At 39.3% G+C, this 23808-nt stretch overlaps 2 long non-coding RNA genes across 2 annotated transcripts; both read left to right on the forward strand.

The window, feature by feature from the left end:
- Window positions 1-5277: 5277 nt before the first annotated feature.
- LOC124278172 lies at window positions 5278-8335 on the forward strand. The gene is made up of 3 exons (XR_006899010.1): window positions 5278-5384; window positions 6950-7009; window positions 8161-8335. It is a non-coding gene; the product is annotated as an uncharacterized LOC124278172 (long non-coding RNA).
- A 3242-nt stretch (window positions 8336-11577) lies between these two features.
- Window positions 11578-14798, forward strand: LOC124278166. Its single transcript, XR_006899009.1, has 3 exons — window positions 11578-11705; window positions 13591-13644; window positions 14620-14798. It is a non-coding gene; the product is annotated as an uncharacterized LOC124278166 (long non-coding RNA).
- Window positions 14799-23808: the final 9010 nt, after the last annotated feature.

Raw genomic sequence — 23808 nt, forward strand, 5'->3', positions numbered from 1 at the left:
GACGTCAAATGTGCCTGGAGTCCGCCATATTGCCAAAGACCAAGCGCTACAGTAGTACAAATCGTGTTGTTTCTGTCGTTTTTGTAAATGGTACGATGGTGTATTCTGTTGCCTGGGGATGCACGGAATCATCGAACATCGGAGGATACAGAACAATGCACATTGGACGTTCCACAGACGTGCTCATGCAACTTTCCAGAACAAGCTGAACACAGCGGTGATATGTTGTTTGCAGAATCAGTCAATAATGTAATGTACTATCTCAGCCATGACACTAACGGTTTTACAGAAATGTATACATCACCAGAGAAAGAAGAATGGTTGGTGGATTCTGGGTCATGTTGGCTCTTTATATCTGTACGCATTAGTTTATATGACCCCTGGATGTTCAGAATCAGTCAACACTGTCTCTTCAGTGGACAATTTATAAGAACACTCCTGGAAACGAGTGTATACTGACTGACTGACTGAGTTTGGTTTTACGCCGCTTTTAGCAATATTCCTGCAACATCACGGCGGGGGACACCAGAAATGGGCTTCACACCCGGGTCTTCGGCGTGACGAGCCAACGCTTTAACTACTAGGCTACCCCACCGCCCCGGAAACGAGTGTAGAACCACATTTAATTCACTATGATAAAATAACCTAACATCTATATTACACTCAAGAAAAACAGATGCACACTTTCAGCATCGCCGAATCTAAGACGTCTGTCATTGCATCAAACTTTGCTTCTGATTTTTGCAGAGGAAATATGGAATCACATATGATGCTGTGTGTTTCAAATCATGCTGTGTTCACCCAACATGCGGCTGCTTGTACTAGCCCGTGGTGTAGTGGTTAGAGCGTCCGCCCGGAAAGCGGAAGGTTGTGGGTTCGATCCCCGGCCGCGTCATACCAAAAGATGCTAGAATATGGTACTTGTTGGTCCCTGCCTGGCGCTCGGCATTAATGGGTACAACAAGGACTGGTCGGCTCGGAGTCAGTATAATGTGTCTGAGTGGGGTATTCATGCTTCACTGCGGCATGGTATGTCAGTGGGCTAGCAACTTACAATAAATCAGAACTTTTGTCCGGCAGGAAAGATTTCACAATCTAACCGGACGGAAATGATCCAGACCCTCCTGACAGTATTGCCCTGGTAACAGACATGATAATATTCTGGAGTAATGTTGCTGTAGACCTTATCGTCTATAACACGACATCCGAGAAACAACGTCGACTGAATATCTGTACCAATGTTGAATTTCCGTCAAAGTGCCTAAAATTCAATGATTAGAAACAACACTGAAAAGTTCAGAAATAGTTTAAACACTATAAAATGCTTGTCGAATAACGAAAAATCAACACATTCTAATAAAAGGTGCTTGACACTCATAGGTCTGGGACATGGAATACATGAAGGAGGACTCCCTTTCTTATGAGTGAGGTTAATTTAAGGTCACATTGGCAGTATTTCAGCCATATCGTGACCTCCCTTGTGAGTATAATGAGAGTGTCCAGTGCGACACCTTCAGATCACCGCTTCATCTTGACGACTTAGACCAGTGAGGGCATGATAGCCAATCAAGGGTTGCATGGCATGAACCGTATTAGCTACTTGCTTGGTCCGTCTTTGCTGCCACATGTTTTGCCGTTTTGCCAAATAGCAGGTTTTAGGTCAATGTATGGAAAAGTACTGCTCGACATCGACCTTTCGAGAGCAGATATAGATAGAGAATCTGCCTCAGAACTTCCCCCAATACCAACGTGACTTGTTATCCAACAACACAGGATGTCAATGGACAAAACAAACTTTAAACGAAATAGGGATGATCAGTTTTACGATTGTTAATTGCCTGTAAACTATCTGAATTATTATGAAGTTTGCTTTCCTTTGAGCGATTAATAAGTTGTAGAGCTAACAGGATAGCCTTAGGTTCTGTTGTAAAAAAATTGAAAAATAACGCTGTGAAACCCCTCTCCCGCGAAATCGGAGTTCAAACGATTCACTAAATTCACCCCAGCTGGGGTGAAAAGTGGTTTCAACAGCTGTGCTGCGCTGCGTTGAAAGCCACGTGCTTTTACCCGTTATATTTTCCGGATTTTAAGATGTGTTTTACAAATTAAAGAGCAAATAATGTTACAATTAATAACAAAACTCCCCTCAACATTAGAATGTATATTCATTAAACAAGTGCAGGGACTTATTACTTACAAAACTTTAGGCAACATTAGCTCTACACAGCTTAATTTGTTGAAAACCACAGCAGCGCCAACCCAACATTTTTTTACCTCATGTCGTTTCTCCACCGTCCCCCACTTCCGGTTCGGACTGTTAACCGGACCATAAAAACAAAATCTCTAAATTAAAATGTTAAAGAAGCACTCGTAATAGGTAAATGGAAAATGAGCTCACAGTTAGTTCAAAACAATTAAAGCAAATTATTTCTCTACACCGATAGCATCTCAACTATACAGTGACATTCACAATTTCAAAATCCCGACTTCCACAGTCGATGCGTGTATATATAGCACATGTATATATTCCTACTGACTGACTGTTCATTTGTTGACGTATTTCCAGTGACTCTGAGATATCAGTGGTTAGAGCGTCCGCCCGGAGAGCGGAAGGTCGCGGCTTCGATCCCCGACCGCGTCATACCAAAAGACGTTAAAATATGGTACTTGTTGGTCCCTGCCTGGCGCTCGGCATTAATGAGTACAAGGACTGGTCGGCTCGAAGTCAGTATAATGTGTCTGAGTGGGGTATTCATGCTTCACTGCGGCATGGTATCTCAGTGAACTAGCACTATAAACCCAGCTTCAGTCTGGGCTAGTACAAGCAGCCGCACATACACATACACACGCATGCACGTCGTCACATGAGCGAAATATTCTCAAGCACGACGTTAAACCCAATTTCATCTCACCTTATAAAGTGTGTGATGATGATATTCACCTAGCTGCAGCCATGGTAAGGCTTCTGAAATAGATCTTGGCAGAGAATCCAGGATATAAAGCAATCTTCACGCTGGTCTTCATTTAACGCGAGAAACACTTTCCTTATATATAGCGGAATTGTTCGGAATCTCTCCATCCATAATATTCTTGTTTAGACCATGCGGTTGTTTGTTGTTTAACGTCGCACTCAGCAATATTCACCGTATCACCATGCCTCCCCTGAACCCCAGCCGGAAACAGACAGCACGCCAAGGACTTCCACTTCCTTGCGCAGATGTGGATTGCAGTCCCTCAGCATAGTGGAACGCCCTGTGCACGGACCTGCTAAAACATGTCTCTAGCTAATGCCTAGCAATATATGCCATCTACGACAAATTCTGGAACAACACGCTGGATTATCTACCCCTGAAGCCACATGTAAATCTCCACAAATTTGACAACGAAACCTTCATACAGTTGCTCATAGGTCGTCCACAGAGTGTGTGCACTGATGCAGAGATGCTCCTCCACTTCCACAACCTCTCCGCTGTGTGCAAACCTGCGCCTCATCACTATACAATGCGTGACCAGCAAGGGACAATGAAGTAATCATGCAAAAGATATAAACTAGTTATGAATACATTTTACAAAATTGCTGCTCATACAATTTCGTAATTGCATCGTCGAAATAATGGACAATCCAATAAACTTCCCATCTGTTCACACATATCGGTATGACAGCATCTGCTTAGTTATTAACTAATCCTCCATAAAATGTCTCTCAAATACCTGAAGTTATTATGACAAAAGCACGATTTCATCATTTAAGGACAAGTATATTAGTGTTGGGAATTGGTTAAAATCTAATAATTGATGATTGGTTCATCACAACCGATCAATCATCGAAAATAATTGGTTAGCGTTATTTATGAAATTTGTTAATGCACATAAAAATAAGGAAAAAAACATGTAGTTCTTTTGGGGCTTTTTGGCAAAATTTCACATCTTTAAAGGATGACTAGTATGTTAGGAACATAAATTTCTTGGAGCCTTTAAGATAAATTCAATCATGACTTGAAACGAGCTTGTAGTGCTTACAAAATGTAACAGACAAAACAAACAATGTGAAAAATATTGTTAATGAAAACAAGTGTTCCAAAATTGATTGTGTTCGATTATGAGAAATTATGATCGATTGCTTGGTCGTTTAGTCACTACGACCAATCTTCGATTATTTCAATTAATCGGACCACCACTTATGAACTTTCAAAATATGATGTCCAAACATGGTGCCTGTCATTTGGAACCAAAGAAGCATGCAGTGTGTACATTTCAGGGATGAAGTCCCTTGGATCTATGAAGAAAAACATTTCTGTTGGTTTTATGCAAACAAGAGTTTGTGTGTGTGCGTGCGTGTGCGTTCGTTTGTGCTCGTGTGTGCGCTCGGGCGGACTTGTGTGTTTCATTCAGGCTCCTTAAAATATTTTTTGAACACTTTTCTCTCATAAGAATTTAGCATTCTCGTTCTATCAGAATGTAATCAGTTGCGCGATTAACGTCACCAGGCCAATTCAAAATTAGGTTTTTAATCTGGCATTCGCATTGTAAATATGTGACATATATGTAGTTTAGAAGAATTGTCCAATTTCGAATTTATGATTTTGTACAGTTTGAAATTGCAGATATTTGTTTTTAAAAAATGTCACATATATGTAATTTAGAAGAACTGTCCAATTTCGAATTTATGATTTTGTACAGTTTGAAATTGAAGGGGTTAGAATTTTGTGAAACGCACATAAAATCATTTATTTTGCTTGTGTTTGATATTTCAAAGACTGTTTGGCAAACATTTACATACATTTTTTTGCCCTCATTCAAATACTAAAAAATAATTGAAAAATTTGGATTTAACCTCCTTCTTATTCTAACCCCTTCAATTAGATATTTGTTTTTCAAAAATATCACATATATGTATTTTAGAAGAACTGTCCAATTTCGAATTTATGATTTTGTACAGTTTGAAATTATAGATATTTGTTTTTCAAAAATGTCACATATTTGTATTTTAGTAGAACTGTCCAATTTCGAATTTGTGATTGGGTCTTGTTTGCAATTAGGGATGTTCGCGTTTAAAGCAAACGGAAAAAAACCCTGTATGAACCTTGAAACAGGACCCACATGAGCTATGACAAACCAAAGCTTTTCCTATTGGGCAACCCCACCAACATATATTTTATGATGAAACCTGAATCGGAATGTGATTATGGTAAACAGTATAATAATTATTTGAAAATATTATTGTCATTTTGAATTCCAGCTGCTACCCATATACAATATTTTTTAGGGTGGAAAACATATTTAAAGTCAAGGTTGAGACCAGGAACATCACTTCCATCCTTGCTGCAGATTGTGTTGAGACATTTCACTAACGAACATGAAGCTGTTTCTCCTGTTGGTTCTTGGTATGTATGTTTACCCTTGTGTTCACGCTAGCTCAGCTTAATGCCGAGACTAGTGGTAGCAGTACAATGTGCATACACTTGTTTTGGTCTGGTTGCCTTTGCACACTTAACTATGTTATGATAGATAAATGTAACAGGGTTGAGAAGGATTGGGTCACTGAATTTATTCATTCCATAAAACCCAATATTGGACAGAATCCATTTACTGGACTAAATCGACAAGATGAAGTTGTGATTCCGCGATGTCGTATAGGACATAGTTACTATACACATTCCCCTATATTGAAAGGAGACGATCCACCACATTGCATCCCTTGTCATAGAACCAATACTATCAAAGACATTCTACTTGAATGTGTTAATTGTTCCGATATTAGACGCTTTTATGATGATGTTCCTACTTAGCATGAACTTTTTAGAGCGGTTTCTAACCACTTGATTTTAGCGTATTAAAAAAAATCAAACAGTATGACTAAATATAGAATTCCTAAAATCAGAGATCAGTTTTTACTTTGAATGTGATATACGACTGACATTTTAGTGATTTTCAACATCACTTTTATTTTGTTGAGCTTATTGTGTAAAATATAAGACATTTTCTCGCCGCGAATACCTGCAAAACTGCTGATGTCAAATATACAGTTCGGAGAGACCACCATTGATCATTATAGGGCTGCAATAGCAGCACAAACAGGACATCCTACTTAGACACATTACACTGACTCCAATACGTCCAGTCTTGGCTCCTACCTTCAGTCCTTGGCGATCTCTATTGTTGTTTAGAGTTCTATATTTTTTATGGTTCCATACTAGTTTGAATAAAAGAAATTCTGTGGTATCTAGTGATATAATTGTCTTTCAGATGCAGGTATTTATTTTAATTAAGTCATTAATAGATATCTTTTGTAGTCAAGATATGGTTGAAATATTGCTGATGTGACTCAACTCCAGTCCGGTTCCCCATTGCGCAGAGCGATGCTCATGCTGTTGATCACAGGATTGTCTGGCCCAGACTCGATTATTTACAGACCGCCACTATATAGTTGGACTATTGCTGAGTGCGGCGTAAAACTCACTCACTCACTCAATTCCAGTCTTGGCTACATCTAAATGCCAAGTGCCATGCAAAACCATGCACCATCCTGTGGTTCACACATCACATGTTTCCACTTGGCCAGGGGTGTACAAAAGTGGTATACTATTCGGCTTCAACTTGCATTCGTTAGCATGACTACAAACCACAGCAACCATATGAGAAGACAATGAAGACTTTTGTTGCACAATATTTATTCATTTAAAGAAACGTGTCGAACCGAAAGTCCATATATAGGTGGTATTTTATGCTATTCCATCATCTGAATGTAGAAGCCCAATCACCTCTACCAATGATCAAAATTTGGAATTCCTGCTGGATTTAGCTACATTTTGGACGATAAACACTTGGACAGGTACTACTGTATGTTTTGTTTGTCATTGTTCTGACTCAGGTGTTACATATGTGCTTAGACAGGTAATCAAACTTGAATTTCAGACTTACTTTACGACTTGATTTTGTTCCTTTTCAGTCACTCTGTTGACTGCAGAATGTATCACTGCTCAATGGCGGGAATTCACCAATCGCGACGGTAAGTTAAAGATAAATGTTGATTGTGTTACGTGTCGAAATGCAAACCAGTAAGCTTACTAAAATTCGGGATGTGATACAATTTGGGGGCGGTGGGGTAGTATAAAGGTTAAAGCGTCCACTCGTCACGCTGAAGACCCGGGTTCGATTCCCTACATGGGTACAATGTGTGAAGCCTATTTCTGGTGTCCCCCGCCGTGATATTGCTAGAATATTGCTGAAAGTGGAGTAAAACAATACTCACACACTCAATTTGGTGTAAAATCAACAATGCACATATAACAATTATATAATCATAACTAAGTATACAAAGCACGAAAACCCACTACAAAGGGATTCAAAATAGAGTACAAGTAAATCTAACAATGCACTAACAAAATACAATTTCCATCTATTATTTAAGCGGTAGGTGCAGCAATGAAAGACAATGATGACAGCATTCAGCTCGCTACTGTATACAATGGTCAAGCTCATGTTTTGTATTGTCTTGTCATAATGACTTCAGGTACAAAGAAATACTTTTTCGACCTTCACTATAGTCCTACTGGCATATCTCCTGCAGAGTTTACTTTTCACACTCACTCGAACTTTTGCACATTCGGCAACAAATGATTCTATGGATATCTAATAGAATATGACCGCTATGCCAACCTCTATTAATCACTCTTAATATCACTAATATGCCCAATGTATGTCGTAACTGAATTGATCATACTTAAATTGTGAATAGTCAAGGAATGATATTTCACATGTATGTTAAATATTATGTATCATAATTAACATGCGATACTTTACATTGTAAAGTCCAATTGGATTGGAATGTACTCAATACAATGAACCCGTGGATATCCAGTGTTAGAACTGGTCTTCACTAACCCATGCTTGTCGTAAGAGGCGATTAACGGGATTGGGCGGTTGACTTGGTTGACACTGGTCATTCCATCCCAATTGCTCATGCTGTTGATCACTGGATTGTCTGGTCCAGGCTCGATTATTTACAGGCCGCCGCCATGTGGCTGGAATATTGCGAGTCAAACAACAAACTTCATATAAGAGTGGAATATGAGAAATGGTAGGTATTATTGCGAAAGACTTTTTCCAATAGTCTAACAAATATTGCTTCTATTTACATAAAACACAAACTGGAATCAGGAATACAGCTACGGATGAAGAAATTAGCATCAGATTATCAGCGTCGGTCTGGTTCAGCAGGCGGTCTGAGAAGGCCAGGTGGATCAAGTTCTGGTGCTGATTGATGCGAGAAACACCTGATACGATTCTGATATGCAGCAAAACAAAATGAGCAATAAATCATTTTTGTTCTCTACTACACTAGTTCTGATACATGTTTTACTTATTGTCAGTTATGGACAAACAGTGCCATTTAGAAAGAGGTCAAATGTAACACGTTACATTTGGGATTACACTTTCTCATTAAAGTACAGATTCTAGTTCTTTGTTGGGTCGAGTCCCATCAGGGATTCGAACCCACATTTTTGGAGTCAGGCACCTAATCGCCAGTACACATTTACATTTGACCACTTTCTAATTAGCACTGTGTAGTCATAACTTTCGGCCGTAGGTGCTGTGCCAATTACACTTGTGAGAGGGGTACGCAAAGTCCGTGCCGGACCAGTTGTCCGACTTTCACTTTTGTGGAAGCAGCGACGGCTGAGTGGGTTAGATGGCTGACTCTGAGTGACGGCGATTAACAATTACAAAAAATGAGTGGTAGTAAAAACTGAATGAGAGTAAAGTTTTAGGATTAGTTTTAGTTTTGTTTTCACTCACTCACAAACCAGGCTTCATTTACTAAGAGTTTTTACTGTGAAGGCGGTCAAACCTCAATGCCGTATGGGGTGTCGATATCGTATCTACTGGCAGTATGTTTATATACACGTGTATCTCTAACTTCCATCTTTCATTCGGAAGGTAAGGGGGGACATAACTACATCCTAATCATGTCTACTATAAATTAAGTATTTATTCAAAATATCAAAGTGAGGTGAAATTGGGTTTAACGTCGTGCTTGAGAATATTTCGCTCATATGACGACGTCATGCGTGTGTATGTGTATGTGCGGCTGCTTGTACTAGCCCAGACTGAAGCCGGTTTTATAGTGCTAGCCCACTGACACATTATACTGACTCCGAGCTGACCAGTCCTTGTTGTACCCATTAATGCCGAGCGCCAGGCAGGGACCAACAAGTACCATATTTTAACGTCTTTTGGTATGACACGGTTGGGGATCGAACCCGCGACCTTCCGCTCTCCTGGCGGACGCTCTAACCACTACACCACGGAGGCGGTCTAAAATATCAAGACCAATCGTTCGGCACATTATTGTATACCTGTCGATGCCCACTTGCGCCAAACTGAAAGTTCACTAAACGTTTCGCATCGATGAACAAATGTAGAAAAGGTTTTATCACTTGTATTTATCACTTTATTTAATGCAAATTAATTGTGTTGAAGATACAAAAATGTAGTCTCTACTCACGGAATTATACCCCAGACAGGTGGACAAGTTGAGTGAGTTAATGCCAAGAGCTCTCATCGTTGGTTATCGAGTCCGGGTCATCGCGAAATGATCTAGATGACAGCCCTTAGTTAGTATCATGAAGATATTGTCACACGTTGATTCCTAAATTTCCCAGTCACATTCCCAGTATTCTCAGTCTGGAAACGAATTTCGTGTGACCCCAAACGCCAGAGACATGTGCTATAAATTACAATGGTATCACGGATTAGTACAATTCAATATATCAATAACACTGATAGTACAAAAAAGAGTAGTAATACAAAATCAATAGCAGTGGTAAGACTTCCGACACAGAACTAGGCAGAGAATCCAGGGTGATACGCGACCATTACATATATGCTGGTCTCCTTGTAACGTGAGCAGCACGCCCCTTAATATACGGTAGTTGATCGGAATCTCTCCATCCAAAATATTCCTGGTTAGACTATACAGTTTGTTGTTAAACGTGGCACTCAGCAATATTCCAGCTACATGCAGACGGGCCCGTGCGGTTGTAGTACCATAGGGTTCGTTTAACAACTCTCATTCTAAACACTGCCATAGTCTAAATATAACCTAGCTATACTGTCAACAGAAACATTGTATAATTGAAACACTAATCCTGATTGAATAAACATGCCACATATCAATTAATTATATGCGTGCTTAAGACCAGATATTCAATTATATACTTTTAGTCAGCACTCACCTCTTTACTCTAGTAATTATGTAAAAGAAGCATAAACTGATTATGAATGCATTTTATGAAATTGCTGCTCATACAATTTGGTAACTGAAGCTTCGAAATAAAAGACAAGCCAATAAACTTTCCATCAGTTCTTCTCACATATCAGCACGAAAACATCTGCTTAGTTATTAACATGCTAATCCTCCCTAAAATGTCTCTCAAATAACGGAAATGAATATGACAAAAGAACGATTTCATCATTTATTTATAAGGTCATGTATATGGTAAATTAGGAAATCATTGGTTTATGAACTTTCAATATATCAAGACCTAGTCCTATGATGGTAATGTTATTTTGGAACTTATTTGTTTCATATCAACCAAAGAAGCATGCAGTGTGTACATTCCAGGGATGAAGCCCCTTTGATCTATGAAGAAAAACATTTCTGTTTGTTTTATGCAAGCAAGATTTTGTGTGTGCGCGTATGCATACTTACGTGTTTTATTCTGTCTCCCCAAAAACACCTTTGAACACTTTTGTCTTTCATCAGGATTCAGCATTCTCGTTCTATCAAAATGTAATCAGTTCCAAGATTAACGTGACAAAATCCATTGAATTAGGTTTTTAAGACGACATTCGCATTGCAAAAATGTCACATACATTGTACATGTATTTTAGGAGAATTGTCCAATTTCGAATTTATGATTTTGTTCAGTTTGCAATAATTATCACAGATCTTCACAAACGGAAAAATCCCCATATGAGCCATATTGAATATTAGATTTAGCATTATCTAAGACTTATCACAACGGACCAGACATGTGCTTGAAACAGGACCCACATGAGCTATGACGTGAGGTGAGGGGAAATTGGATTTAACGTCGTGCTTGAGAATATTTCGCTCATATGACGACGTCATGCGCGTGTATGTGCGGCTTCTTGTACTAGCCCAGACTTAAGCTGGTTTTATGGTGCTAGCCCACTGAGATACCATGCCGCAGTGAAGCATGAATACCCCACTCAGACACATTATACTGACTCCGAGCCGACCAGTCCTTGTAGTACCCATTAATGCCGAGCGCCAGGCAGGGACCAACAAGTACCATATTTTAACGTCTTTCGGTATGACGTGGTCGGGGATCGAACCCGCGACCTTCCGCTCTCCGGGCGGACGCTCTAACCACTACACCACGGAGGCGGTCTGAGCAATGACGAAGCTATGCTTTTCCTATTGGGCTATCCCACGGTACCACCAATATGAATATTGTATGATGAAACTAATGTCATTATTGTAACAGTATAATAAACAGTTGAAATTAATCATTATTTATCTGAATGGCAGCTGTCACCAATCTGCAATATTTTTGAGGGTGGAAAACATATTTAAAGTCAAGGTTGAGACCAGGAACATCACTTCCATCCTCGCTGTAGATTGTGTTGAGACATCTCACTGACGAACATGAAGCTGTTTCTCCTGATGGTTCTTGGTATGTATATTTACCCTTGTGTTCACGCTAGCTCAGTTTAATGCCGAGACCAGTGGTAGCAGTACAATGTACATACACTTGTTTTGGTCTGATTGCCTTTGGAAACAGACTTGAATATATAGTGACAGAAAAAAGTAACAGGGTGCAGTAGGATTGGGTCACTTAATGTAACATTCAAAGTCAAAAGTACAGTTCGCTGAGACCACCATTGATCATAATAGGGCTGCAATAGCACAAAGATAGGCATTCTCTGTCCGGTGCTAATATATAGAGGACATTATATGAGTGGCCATGTCATACTATAGTTACGGCATGAGTGCGTAAATGTTGGTATTTCCCGAGCGAGAGCTAGGTATATTCTATGTACCGATGTTTAGGCACGAGTGTCGTAACCATAGTATGATATGGGCAGGAATAAAATATTCTGTTTATTACCGAAGTCGTCAAACTGAGACAAATAAACCCAAATCTGCTTTCAAACATAGGCTGGCTACCCGCCGTCGCCGCATGTAGAACGCAACGTCACAGAAGAAACGTGACGTCATAGCCTTGTTCATGACGTCACGTCAACATGACAAAGTGATATTTTGCCCTAGGGCATAGTATGGTCACCCTCGTAGGTAATAAACAGAGAATACTACACGAGGTCTCATTACATACGAATTATTAGAAACGAGTGTCCTTCCTATGGTATCTGACCGAGCGAAAGCGAGGTCAGATAACATAGGAAGGTCACGAGTTTCGTATAATTCGTATGTAATGAGACCGAGTGTGGTATTTTATTTATTACCCACGTCTTACATGCATTAAATTGACAAAATAGCGTATTTTTGGTTATGTTTTTGGTTTCAAACCGAAACCGGTTTCATAAAGAGGTTGCGGAAGAGTTTTGTACTGTAGTACAATATTTGCATGACGTCATACTGTAATGACGTCACTGCCATGGTAACCAACGTCACGATGCATGCCAGTTGTCATCGCCTCGTACAACCTCCTACAGTAAACTACTCCGTAGCACCTCGTTTCTTGGTTTCCAGTTGCTTCATTCGGCTAACATCACTGGTGGAAACATAGCGTTTATGTTTTTCGACTGATATAATGTCTCAGTTCGACTCACAATTAAACAGCGACACGGCAACGTTCGCAATATTACATTTCAGCAATGTATTTAAGTTGTAGAATGAATGAATTCACGTGTTTGTTATGAATGAAAAAATAGTTACGTCAGAATGTGACCTAACTGAGAGGTCATCGGTTATCCAATCAAATCGTTAGAATCTCAGGTCAAGTCGTTACGACACAGGTCAACGCGATACGACACTCGTGTGACGTACGAGATTAGTATGCAACTACCCATACTTTGACCACGTGGGTAATAAAGTGAGATACTGCAGCGCAAACAGGATGTCCTATACTTGGACACATTACCCGACTCCAAAGCCCCCAGTCTTGGCTACATCTGAATGCCGAGCCCCAGGCAAAACCATGCAACATCTTGTGGTACACGCCTCACATGTTTCGGCTTGGCCAGAAATGTAAAACAGTCGTATTCAATTTCAGGTTCAGCGTGTATTTGCTACTTACGATAACTAAATTTCCCAACAATATGAAAGACAATAAAGACTTTAATATTTTGCAGAAGCGAAAGTCCATATATAGGTGTTATTTTATGCTATTCAATTATCTGAATGTAAAAGCCCAAGCATTTCTACCAATGATCAAACTTCCGGCTGATTTTTGCTACATTTTGGAAGATAAACACTCGGACAGGTACTACTGTCTGTGTTGTGTCATTCTTCTGACTGAAGTGTTACATATGTGCTTAGATAGGTAATCAAACATGAATTTCAGACTTACTTTACGACTTGATTTTCTTCCTTTTCAGTCACTCTGTTGACTGCAGAATGTATCACTGCAAGAAAGCTGGACTTATCGAATGGTATGTTGACGATAAATGTTGATTGTGTTACGTGTCGAAATTCAAACCAATAAGTTAACCGAAAATCGGGATGTAATACAATTTGGTGTAAATTTGGAGTAAAATACCAATTATATAATCATAACTAAGCTTCCGAAGCACGAACACTCATAACAAAGAGATTGCAACAGTTCAAAATAGAGTAAAAGTACGAATTTGATTGCAGTATACAAAAATACAATTTCAATCTATTATTTAAGCGGTAAGTGCAGCAATGAAAGACAATGATGACAGCATTCAGCTCGTGTTTTGTATTGTCTTGTCATAATGACTTCAGGTACAAAGAAATACTTTACGACATTCACTATAGTCCTAGTGACATATTTCCTGCATAGTTTACTTTTCACCCTCACTAAAAATTTTGCACATTCGGCAACAAATGATTCTATGGATATTTCATAGAATGTGACCACTATGCCAATCTCTTTTAATCACTCTTAATATCACTAATATGCCCAATGTATGTCGAAACTGAATTGACCTTATAAAAAAATGTGTATGTTAAGTAAAGATATTTCAAGATATTAAAATGTGATATTCTATATTGTAAGGCCTTGTGTTATTTGGATTGGAATGTACTCCATACAATGAACCCGCGGGAAGATCCGGGTTTAAATTGGTCTTCACCAACCATGCTTTTTGTAAGAGGCGACTAACGGGATCGGGTGGTCAGACTGGCTGACTTGGTTGACACTGGTCATTCCATCCCAATTGCTCATGCTGTTGATCACTTGTTTGTCTGACTCGATTATTTACAAAACGCCGCCATGTGGCTGGAATATTGCGAGTTAAACAACAAACAAACAAAACGAACAAACTTGATATAATGTGATTGTTATAGTGGAATATAAGACATGGTAAGTAATCTTCGAAAGACAGTTTCCAATAGTCTAACAAATAATGTTTCTATTTACATAAAACACAAACTGGAATCAGGAATACAGCTACGGATGAAGAAATCAGTCTCAGATTATCAGCCTTTGTCTGGTTCAGCAGGTGGTCTGAGAAGGCCAGGTGGATTAAGTTCTGGTGCTGATTGATGAGATGGAGAGGAACACCTGATACGATTCTGATATGCAGCAAAACAAAATGAGCAATAAATCATGTTTGTTCTACTACACTAGTTCTGATACATATTTTACTTATTGTCAGTTATGGACAAACAGTGCCATTTAGAAAGAGGTGAAATGTAACATGTTACATTTGGGATTACACTTTCTCATTAAAGTACAGATTCTAGTTCTTTGTTGGGTCGAGTCCCATCAGGGATTCGAACCCACATTTTTGGAGTCAGGCACCTAATCGCCAGTACACATTTACATTTAACCACTTTCTAAATAGCGCTGTGAAGTCATAGTTTTCGGCCGCGGGAGCTGTGCCAGTTTACACTTGTGAGAGGGGTACACAAAGTCCGTGGTCTCGACTACCAGTTGTCCAACTTTCACTTTTGTGGAAGCAGCGACGGCTGAGTGGGTTAGATGGCTGAGTTTGTGTGTGATTGATAATTGCATTAGAAAATAAACTGGCTTTTAAAATCAATCCAAATTACTACAAAGGAATTGTAACAGCATTACGAAAAAGAGTGTTAGTACAAATGGAATGAGAGTAAAGTTCAATGGTTGTGTGAAATACTATAGCGATGATATCTATTTGTGGTCTGCGAAAATGAAAACATAGCATTAGTTTTTCGTTCTGTTTTCACTCACTCATCAACCAGGCTTCAATAACTGAGGGGCGGTGGGGTAGCCTCGTGGTTAAAGCGTTGGCTCGTCACGCCGAAGAGCCGGGTTCGAATCCCCACATGGGTACAATGTGTGAAGCCCATTTCAGGTGTCCCCCGCCGTGATTTGCTGGAATACTGCTAAAAGCGGCGTAAAACTAAACTCAGTCAGTCAGTCATTTACTGAGAGCTTTTATTGTGTAGGTGGTCAAAGCTCTTGTATAGACTATCTCTATGTTTCCATCTTAGATTCGGACGGACACAGGGACATATTTACTTCCCACTCAGGTGTATAACATAAGCTGAGGTATACTTAAACATTTATTTAAAATATTGAACATTTCTCATGACCAATCGCTCGGCAACGTACTATATACCTGCGACATAAGTTGATACCCAGTTGCACCGAACTGAAAGTTCACTAAACGTTTCGCGTCGATGAGCACCATGTTTTGTTGAAGAGAAGATTGACTGATTGATTGTTGTTTTACGCCGCACTCAGCAATATTTGAGCTTGTATGGCTGCGGTCTGTAAATAATCAAGTCTGGACCAGACAATCCAGTGATTTACGTCATGCGCATCGATCTACGCAATTGGGGTATGATGACATGTGTCAACCAAGTCAGCGAGCCTGACCACCCGATCCCGTTAGTCGCCTGTTACGACAAGCATGGGTTGATGGAGAACTATTCTCGCCCGGAGTTGAATAGAAGAACATCATTCATTGTACATGATAGCCACAGGAGGCAGGGTACAAACGTAGTTTTAACGTTTTAAAAGCTCATATATACAAAGTAATAGGAACGTGTCATTCTAAAGTCTTGAGAGGAAACGCATATTTTCTTTTCATGAACAATTTGTAAATGAAATATGGGAAATTTTTAGCAGAAAGTGCTGGTGGGTCGGGGAGTATTTAAAGTGACATGGATGAGGCGGGCGATGGTGTTAGTTCTTGTTTCAGATCTTAGTAGAAAGGGCATTTCAACAGAGAGTGTCTCCGATCTTCCCCATGTGTGTGACCTAATGTTGATCAGTGGATGGAGCTTGGTCTGTCTCAGTAATGTTTATGTTTCTGAACTTAAATCTTGAAGAAGAAAAGTCGTTTTTTTTTACCGGGATAATGATAGTTGACTAGAATATCTGTGGGAATAGACCATAAATTGTCTTTCATATCTTTATTGAGTAAACTGTCATTCTTCCTATCAGACATCCGAAGGTAGTTATCTTAAATTAATGTTACTATTGAAATACTAAGAGAATAGGGTTCCAGTTTTGTTGAATTTAGTGGTGGTATTATTCTTGTTACACGTCCAATAATGTATCCGTCCACCGCGACCAGGTCATTGACTTTGATTGGAGTTAACTGGGTAGCCATGTTTGTTTACAAAAGAAGCAGACGATTTATCAATTTTAGACATTTCAAAACATGTTGCTAATGACGTATGACATAAAGCACTAAATTAGCATTCTTATTCATCTTTCTAACGAATGAAATAGCATTTCTCCTATACCAAAGCGTTACGCCACATAACAACAGATTCAACCGTGGGACACCATGTGCGTTGCACGGCCGAGAGGTACAAATAAGTCAAAATCCAAGAGAAAGAGAACATTTCGTTCTGTTATCAAAACGGCACCCGTGAAGAGCCACCTCCTCGTGGTGGGTTCTGGGTAACGCTAAGCGCTCTTCAAACCCCCGTTGTGGACCCGGTACATTTGGTCCACCAACCCGTTTGCCGTGGGTTGCGCCCCTATGTCGGTGGAGGACGGGAGTCTGGTGGTTGAGGGCACTGGTTCCAGGAACAGTGTTCCTTTGCCCAACACACCACTTCGCCCCTTACTTCACCTAGACGGGTGGTTGAATGGGCCCGGTTCAACCAATCGGCTGGTTATGTCGAGCCCAGTGCATCACTTGTATTTGCACAATTTATATTATGAACAATATTTTTTACTTGGCTCGTTTTTTTATTATGAATCATCACTCGATTTTGAAATACGCCCTATTTAAATTGCCTAGAGTCTTATGCCCAGAAGGCGATGGTTCATGGGCCAATCTGGTAGATTGATTACTTGTCTAATCCTTCTGCTGGAGTATATCATCCCAGTATCCTTGGTGCTGCAAGTCGGAGATCCACTTGTATATAGCATTGTCTTTATGATACTCCGTGGTGGATGGGGAGCTGGGGTGATGAATCTTTAATACTTCAACATGGCTCTTGAAACCCCCTTGACGGAAAGCGTCAACTTGACAATGATCATGGTGCTAATGAAGGCTGTCGACCTCTTCAACAAGTTTAGTACTGGCCGAGATTTCTGATTCTAGAATCTCGGACAAGCAACCTATCAAATTGAATCCATTTGCGATTTCAAAAGGAGTGTATGGTATTGCAGATGTTAAGAATATCAAACGTATGAGATCCGGATCACTTCTAATTGAATGTGCCAAAAGACAGCAAGCTACCAACTTATTATCTGTTGATACATTAGCTGGATTCCCCGTTTCAGTATCTGTCCACAGATCACTTAATTCAAGCAAAGGCATTGTAAAGGACCGTGATCACCTCCTAGATGATATGTCCGAGCTTGACATAGTTTGTGAATTAAAAGATCAAGGTGTGACACATGTGAAACGTTTTACTCCGCGTCAACACTCAGAAATAATTCAAACAAACACTTACTTGTTTTCTTTCGTCTCTCCGTGTCCACCAAGATCTATCAAAGCAGGTTATTGCAGCCTTTCAGTTGACCAATATATCCCAAACCCACTGAGGTGTTTTAAATGTAAAAAGTTTGGTCATGGGGTAAATTCATGCAAAAATACTATTACTTGTGCTCACTGTGGTGAGAAAATACATGTTACCGAAGACTGCGATAGCAACTTTAAGAAATGCGTCAACTGTTCTGGTCAACATTCATCCTCGTCAAAAGATTGTCCCATATGGAAGAGAGAAATGCCGTTTAATAAAATAAAAACTACTCAGAACATTAGTTACAATTAACCTAGGACTTTTACCTTCCTGTGATCCAAAGGTTCCTATGCCTCTGTAACTAGAAGACCATCTGTGGTAATATCTTCTATTGGCTGTTAAACAGATTTGACATGGATAAATACCATCAATCCCCAACCCTTCTGTATGTCGGACTCCTGCACACAAACTACTGTTGAGCCTTCTCCAACTAAACAGATTCCTGTATCATCATCAACTGTTTGTGTATGATTCACATAATGATTCAGCAACAAATTCACAATCAAAGAAAGGAAAACATGCGTTATCCAGATATATAACTGACTCTTCTTGAAACAATTAAACTGGTAGAGTATCAAAAGGTTCCGATGATCCCATCACTTGAAGGGATGGATGTTTCAGAGAGCATCCCCCAGAGAACAACAAGTTGGTCGCCTAAACATAATGGGCGAGCGAGATCTCCAGTTAACCTGCCTAAGAGATGAATAGTTCTCAGCCGTTGGAATTGCAGAGGACTGAAGAATAACTTCAACGAAATTCAGATACTCATACACGATCTTAACCGTCAGCATTATGTCTCCAAGAGACATATCTTAAAAATACAAATAATTTTAATCAGAGACAGTATAGTGATTATCACTATAGCTACTGGAGGCGCTTCTATTTTGGTTAATCAGAGCGTCATACATAGCCCTGTCACTCTAAATACGGATTTGCAAGCTGTTGCTGTTTGTCTGACTCTGCACATGGCGCTGACATTGTGCAGCTTGTATATACATCCCTCTTCAAATATTCAACAATCAGATCTTCAAAATCTATATGATCAACTTCCGAAGCCATGTCTCATCATGGGCGAGTTTAACGGACACAACCCACTTTGGGGAAGTGTCAATACAAACACTAAAGGTAAAATCATCGAGGAATTCATATCCGATAATAATTTATGTATTTTCAATGACGATTCAGCCACTTATTTACATCCAGCTACGGGAACATATTTCCCTGGATATATCACTAGCCGATTCTAACTTATGTAATGAATTTGAATGGGAGATCCATGATGACGTATGTGGGAATGATCACTTCCCCACCATTCTCAAAAACATCATCCCTGGGGATGATCCACCTTTATCCAGACGAAACTTCAGCAGAGCTGACTGGTCATTATATAAAACACTTTGTACTGAACACTTAAAACATGATGTTTTGCGAACAGCGAAGATCCTATACAGCTATTTTCAGATATACTCAATGACATTGCTGACCACACTATACCAAAGTCCTCTGCGGTTCCACATATTCGTAAGCCATGGTTCCATATTGAATGTAATAAGGCTAGAAAGTGTAGGAAGAAAGTTGAAAAGTATTTTCGCCGCCATCCTACAGTACATAATCTAGATAAAGTTAAAATTTTAAATGCCAAGGCTAGAAGTGCTTTTAAACAAAATAAGCGTCAGCCTTGGCGAAATTATGTTTCTAAAATACATTCACGCACACCCATGTCAAAGGTGTGGAACATGATTCAAAGAATATAGGGCAAAGGTTCTAAGTCTACTGTTCACCATTTGAAGGATGGTGATAATTTATTAACTAATAAATCTGACATTGCCAATAAACTTGGTGAAACTCTCCCCAAGCATTCATCTTCATCAAACTATGTCCCTGAGTTTCAAAAGTTTCAGAAACAACAGGAGAAGAAAAGATTAAATTTTAACTCAGACAATGGTGAAGATTATAATGAATTATTTTCACTACATGAGCTACATACCGCCCTTGAGCAAGCTCATGATACAGCAACAGGAGCTGATGATATCCACTATCAGCTCCTGAAGCATTGACCGAATCATGTCTAGAAACGCTGCTAAATATTTTTGATTTAATATGGACTTCAGGGAATATCCCAGCTTCCTGGCGTAATGCCATTGTAGTCCCCATTCCAAAACCTGGCCGGGATCATACTGATCCGTCTAATTATAGACCAATCTTTAACGAGTTGTGTCTGTAAAACCATGGAAGGAATGGTAAACAATAGGTTAACATGGAATCTTGAAACCAATAACCTCATAACAAATAATATTCAATGTGGTTTCAGGAAAAATCGTAGTACCATTGATCACTTGGTACGTTTAGAATCCTTTGTCAAAAATGCAATATTAAATAAACAACATGCAGTATCGATATTCTTTGATCTCGAGAAAGCATACGATACCACCTGGAAGCATGGCATTTTAAAGGATTTACATGATTTTGGTTTGAGGGGTCGTTTACCTCTTTTTATATCACAGTTTTTAACAGACAGGCAATTTCAAGTCCGCGTGGGTTCAACCCTGTCTGATCATTACAATCAGGATCAGGGTGTCCCTCAAGGCAGTATTTTGTCTGTCACACTGTTTAGTATCAAGATCAACAGTTTATCCAAGGTTTTAAATGATTCAATCGATGGATCACTTGTTGTGGATGATTATAACATTTCTTGTTAAATGGTGTCTTGAAAACGGCTATAAATTTTCTAAATCAAAAACTAATTGCATACATTTCTGCCGTAAATATAAACCACATAAAGACCCTAAAGGTTGTAAATGAGGCCAAGTTCTTGGGTCTAACTTTCATCTCCCATTTAACCTTTCTTCCGCATATCAAATCCCTAAAAACTCAATGCCTGAAGGCACTTGATTTATTGAAAGTCGTTTCTAATTCAAAGTGGGGAGGGGACCAAACTACCCTCCTGCACCTATATAGATCACTGGTCCGCTCGAAGCTTGATTATTGCTCCATCGTTCAAGGTGGATCCTGCGAAAGCAACCTAAAACTACTTGATTCTGCCCACCACCAAGGTCTGAGACTTTGTCTTGGGTCATTCAGAACATCTCCTGTTGACAGTCTCTACGTCGAGGTAGATGAGCCTTCTCTTACCCAACGCCGTATAAAATTATCATTACAATATATTACCAAACTATATTCTAACGACTCTAATCCTGCATTTCACTGTATTTTTAATCCTCTTTATGAAGATTTGTACAATATACAACAAAACTTCTCTTGTTCCGCCTCTTGGGCTCAGGATTAAGCCATTCATTACTGCTGCCGGCATTGAGCTGGAAAATATTTCTCCTTCCCATCTTTTTGTCTTCTCCTCCTTGGCAATTGGTTAGGCCACAAGTCGACCTTACACTCACTAAATTTAAAAATCAGAAACTAATGACCTGCAATATAAACAAGAATATAATCAATTAAAAAAGTAAATATAATACATATAAATCCTTATTTACAGATGGGTCCAAGGATGGTGGCGCGGTTGCTTGTGCCACTGTCCTTGGATCCAGAACAATATCTTCCCGATTGCCAAATAACAGCTCTATTTTCACAGCAGAAGCTAACGCCATATTAACAGCTCTTAGATATATTAATAAACACCGTAAATATAAACAATACATAATATTTTCCGATTCTCTTTCGTGCCTTCAGGCCATTAAAAACCACTTTTATTAGAAGTTATTGAATTGTATAATGATCTTGCTACTGGCCAATGCGATATCGTCTTTTGTTGGTTACCCAACCATGTTGGCATTTCTGGGAACACAATGGCCGATCTTGCTGCTAGGGCAGCACTCAACAAATCTGTGACACCACTTCTTATTCCATACTCTGATTACAAAGCTAGCATTAGAACCTACATCTGTGATTTGACGCAGAAGAAGTGGGACACCAAAGTTGGTATCAATAAATTACATGCAATACAACCTTATATTGGTTACACCTACTTGGGTTGTCAGTCCAGATTTGAAGAGGTCATCATGCGACGATGTCGCATTGGTGACACAAGGTATACTCACAAATACTTGTTAAAAGGTGAAGATCCTCCGTTTTGTATCCCTTGTGATGAGAGAGTCACAGTCAAGCATCTCCTGCTTGACTGTGTTGAATTCTCCATCATAAGGGATAAGTATTTCAATGTGAAAACAGTTAAGGATTTTTTTAACACTGTTAATTTTCATTTAATTATTGGCTTTTTAAAAGAAATTGATTTAATAGATGAATTTTGAATAATATGTTCTGTAGATAGATGTATTTTAATGATTGGTAGTTTAGATTAGTAACTTGTATTGTTAGTGGCTGTACCCTCAAAGGGGGTTAAAGTACTGTAAAATTATTGTCCCCCTGAGAGGGTATGTAAGTTCCAAAACATTTCAAGTAAATTTAAGTCTACCAGGTTTTTAATCGTAGTACTTTTGTCATTGTAATGTATGGCTAAATCTCAGTATAAACGCCAATGGCTAAAGGAATGGTGTAAATCCAGCTAGGATCCATGCAGGTAGCAAAGGTACTGTAAGTCCCCATGGTCCCTAGTATTCCATTTCAATGTAAAATGTTCTCGTCACGATATGGCTGAAATATTGCCGATGTGACGTTAAATATTAACTCACTCACTCACTGTTATCAAAACTTTCCTTAATGTAGCCATCCTTAGCAGTTTCACTTTTCCATATTCCATGTGTCTTAAACGTGCGTCTGGTATCCCATTGTTTCTGTTGCTGTAGCATCACCACTACGTAGGCTGTGCAGACCATAACTGTTAATATTTGTAACAAATGGAGACAATGCATCCAAGAACAGTTCCCTTAATCTTGTGCAAGTCATAGGATTGTTCTCTTTTCTTAACACATAACCAGATGCACATTTGCTGAGACTTTTGATCAGAAACGAAACCTGACCCCGATGAAACAAACTTAAGTTTTTCTCAAATTTCAAACAGAGTTTGACAATTTGAAACAGCTGAATTTTTAACTCAACTGCATTTTTTAAATAAAAAAGCCCAAACAACTTAAGTAATCTATCCACCAAACTCAAATTGTCTACTAAGTTTGAGTTTAATATTGATTTCAGTTTATTCTGGAAAATTCATTTCCTGCGTTTTCTCAAATTTGAGTAAAAACTCTGACTTAAGTCAAAACTCAGACTTAAGTTTGTTTCGAGAAATCGGGGCCTGATCTCAGCCTGCCCTGTTGCACAGCTGCACCACCGGATACGTGAGGTTCGTCCTGGGAAGAACCTGAAAGAATACCACCATGTACGAAAGTTACTATTCTGTATCCCTCATACCTCCATGTCTTAACCAACTGTCTTGTAACTTTGGTGAACACATATGGAGCTGATGTTAAACCAACCGGGAGTACAGGGAATTTGTAGGAGAGAATTATCATTATTTCTCATGTAATTCAAAGCTGTATTCCAATCCTCATATTTTACACTCTGTTTTGTACACATGGCTGTTAATTCTATGAAGATCTAGAACCAGTCTCCTCTTCCCCGAAGACTGGACTGAAACTGACAATGGACTGACGACAATGGGAGGAGTATCGCACTCGCATATAAGGTTTTTCTTTTTTAGCTCATCAACGGCTTGTGTAACAAAATCTTTGTGTTTCAAAACTGTAAGA

This window comes from Haliotis rubra, unplaced genomic scaffold, assembly GCF_003918875.1.
Source record: "Haliotis rubra isolate DU_JTF1 unplaced genomic scaffold, ASM391887v1 Scf106, whole genome shotgun sequence".
In the NCBI taxonomy this organism is placed as follows: domain Eukaryota; kingdom Metazoa; phylum Mollusca; class Gastropoda; order Lepetellida; family Haliotidae; genus Haliotis; species Haliotis rubra.